The sequence below is a fragment of the Apis dorsata genome, unplaced genomic scaffold, assembly GCF_000469605.1.
Source record: "Apis dorsata unplaced genomic scaffold, Apis dorsata 1.3 scaffold_135, whole genome shotgun sequence".
NCBI lineage: Eukaryota > Metazoa > Arthropoda > Insecta > Hymenoptera > Apidae > Apis > Apis dorsata.
Genome location: NW_006263427.1, coordinates 415,547 through 419,368, shown reverse-complemented (window position 1 = coordinate 419,368; position 3,822 = coordinate 415,547). Strand labels below are relative to the sequence as shown.

Here is a 3,822-nt window from a genome sequence, read left to right as displayed (position 1 = left end):
AAAATCCTAGGAGAAGCGGGCCAAAAGTAAACGGGGTGGCAGATATAAAAAAAAAAAAAAAGTCCAAAGGAGGCAGTCCCCATGCGGATGAGACAGGATCAGAGACGGCTCCGTGTAAAAGTGGCCTTGAGCTCGGATTAATCCGCCGGCAAACAAAGATACCGAATCCTCTTTAACCGGGACGCGGCCTCCCTCTCTCGTCTCTCTCTCTCTCTCTCTTTTTCTTTGGCATCTCAGTCTCGTATCTTTTCTCTCGAGAACCCTCGAGTGGGATCGCTTTTGCTTTCTGAACCGACGCTTGCATCGCGTAAGAAAAAGAAAAAAAGAAGAGGAGGAGAGGAGAGAAGGAGGGTGAAGTGGAAGAGGAAGGGGAAGGGGCAAAAAGGGAGGAAAAAAAAGAGCACACCCTTGCTCGTTCTCGTTCGACTGGCAACGCAATATTTATACCCTCGAAGAGGATACTCGCGTTTTCTTGACACCAGAGGAATAATCAAAGCGAAATATCTCGATCCTCGAGAGAGGAAGATTTTTGAGGAGGATATCGTTACTTGGAAAATGATTGAAAGGTAAACGAGACGATCTTGATTTATAATTATTAAATTTTTAAAAAAAACAATGAAGAATCTATGTTACTTTTTCATATATTTCAAGGAGGATCCTTCGACTTCGTATCATTAGTTAATTGTTGGATTGGATTCGGATTCTTATCTTTCTTTTTCTTCACTATAATGATCTATTTATTATAGATTGCATGATTACAAAAATCGAAATTGATCACTCACACAAAGATCACAAGAAAAATAACTTTTATAAGAACATTTTTTCCATTCCTTCCCTTAAAAAAAAATGATATCGCGTCAAATTCGAAGTAACAATTATCAAAAAATAAAAAGCCGCTTCTCCCTCGAAAATTATCCGAATAAATTTACTCTGTCCGACATCGATACCGGGATCCAGATATCCAACCCTGGCCATTGGCATTATCCACGTTCGAAAAATATTTTTCCAAGAGTTCGCCCGCGGAATTAATGAGGAGAAAGTAAACGAGAGAGAGAAAGAGAGAGAGGATGGAACGAGATTCCCTCCAACATGCCGGCCAGTTAGCGTGACACGTAACAATTTTACCCCTCTCGCGCGCTGTATCGCCGCGATTCGCTCGCGAGCAATTAGTGCCAGCGCCCGCTTACTCGTTAAACTAATTACACGTGTACAAACTTGCAGCGATTGTTAGACGAGAGGACATCAAAAGTACCCCCCTCCCTCTCTCCTATAGTCGTTATAAGTGGAAAAGTAGCTATCACAGTGGGGGTGACTCGAGTGTCGTGATGCTCGTTGGAAACGCGAGCGACGTCACTGCGGTTCTTCCCATCATTAAAGATGGTGGCAAAATTTGAATTGAAGTTAATAAGGATAAAATAAACTTATAATAATTTATCGTTCATCGAATAACCGCGGATAATTATTGTGGCCGAGATTACGTTTAACGTTAGTTACTTTTCTAGTTACTTTTTTGCTTCTGCAATTCTATTTTCTCGGCTCGCGAGTTGGCACGACTGCTGAAATATGTAAATGGGAGGATCCAACGACGCCGATTGTCAGAAGAGTGTCGATGGGCGAGAATTATGCGACGCTATTGGAGAATTGGAGGTTTGATTAAGAATCGAGAAGTTTGTAAGTTCTTTTGCTTTTCATATGGTATGGTATGGTTTAGAGGATTGATAAATTGGATATTAAGAGTTTGTATTAAATGTATTTCGTTTGTGTAATTGTGTAATAGTTGAAGGAAATGGTTCAAATATTTCTTTTTATTTTTTAAAGACATGGAGAATGTTTGAATAATGGCAAGTGGATTTAAAAATTTGAGGAGGATTATTTTTTTAAATATGAGATTTTTGAGAGATCATGGAATGGATTGTACATTGGAATTTATTAAATTGTAATAAATACAATTTGTTCATCCTGAAAATTAGATCTTTTTATAATCAAATATAATATAGATTCTTGATTTAATGTTATTTTAAAGTTCCTATGCAAATGAATCGAAAATCAATGGTGGATCAAAATTTAAAAGTTGAGAAATATCAGTATTATTAAAATCATCGATCGATGCCGCAGAGGAACGGGTCTTTTGTTACTGTTAATGAAGTTTCAAGTTGAGTCGGGCTAGCATCCTTTAAGACAACTGACAGCCTTCCGAAGAAGAAGTTTCGAACAACGTGGATGGTGTATCTCTACGAAACACCGACGGGCCAAAGACTTCAAACGTGATTTTAGACGCTCGAGAAGTTTTCGCGCGGTTGATAATTAGAGGCTTTAAGAGTTTTCTCAGTGTTCAAGATATAAAATGAATCGCTCTAAATCCTAGACCTTTTGGAAATTGATAAATTAAATCAAATCGAACCTATAAGCGCGATAGATGTTGATTACATATAAAATACGAATAATAATCGAAAAATATGATTGATTTTTATGAAATCATTTAAATGAATATTATCTTATATCGTAACATATAATTAAAATTTGTTACAATCTTCTATCAAGTTGTTTCCCAATTGAACAAGTGGAAAATAAACAAATACAATTTCAAGTAGATTAACTCCTTGCCTAAAAATATCTTTCACGGCAGGAAGATTTAATAATTGCAAGTCTAAATTGCCAAGCTTTTTAACTGAAAACACGACATGATAGAACTGTTTACCCGGATTCTTGGCGCGCTCCACGAAGTGGCAGAGTTAATAAGCCAGGATCTTGGATTTATTAACTTTTTAACTAGTCGACGCGCTTCTATAAGGCCACGGTCGTCTTGTATATTCCGTACACTGTGGATAATCGCGTTAATTTGATTTTTCCGCAGTCATCTCGACAACTTGAACTTATTAACTAAGGAAAACGACCAAACTTGTTCTTGTAATTTAAAGTTTATGAGAAAGTGAATTCGTGTTTTACGTCGTAAAGCGTCATTATGAAATCAGCAACGTCGTTAGTGATCTTATCATTATGATTAATAAATAAATTATGATGAAATATCAATTTTTCCACTACATTCGTTTTTCTATGTATAAAAAAAAATTGAAAATGCATATTTCATTCCTTTTATATATAAGAAGATCTATTAAAAATATCCTAGCTTAATCTAGGGATCCCTAGACAGTTTAAATTAATAATTTTTAATAGTTCAGTAAATTTTTGATAATAGCATTTATACATATTTTTATAAGAAGTTTCAAATAATATTGCATTTTTTACATGATTCAATGTCTTAATGAATGGAAAATCTTCGTATCTTCATTTATTACCAAATACTCGAAGAATATTAATTAATTCACTACTCATTCAAGATCACCAAAAATCAAACAAAATTTCTAGATCCAAAAAAAGACTCGAGTCTACCTACACACTCGTGGATTGAATAAAAAAGAGATAAATTGTCTAAAAGCATCGGTAAAAGCATAAACTTCGAGAGCAAAACCACGCACAACACCCATCAAATCAAACAAAGTTCCACGACACTTTGGAAACTTCCACTTCTACCTAATCGCACGTACCGCATGCGCGCATGCGGATTCCCCCTTCTTCCCCCCTTAGCAGCAACTTGTTTCACTCTATCCACCCCCGCTTAAAAGGATTGAATCCCAAGGAAAATGGATAGAGCGGCGCGTTTCGAAACACACGGGGCGTATATTTCGAGGCGATTCGCCGCGTTGATATCGTCGCGATTCGACACGCGATTTATCGAGGAGGAGGGGGAGGGAGGGGGGAGGCGCACAATAAGCGGAACGGAAACGTTTCCCGCTATTTCCTGCCGCGCTTCTTTTTATCGAC

General features: G+C 37.2%; 1 protein-coding gene across 3 annotated transcripts in view; it reads right to left on the bottom strand.

Moving 5' to 3' along the window:
• The window catches only part of LOC102674166 (peroxidasin-like), a 290,955-nt gene that overhangs the window by 193,689 nt on the left and 93,444 nt on the right, over positions 1 to 3,822 (bottom strand). The gene's annotated exons all lie outside the window — the stretch shown is intronic.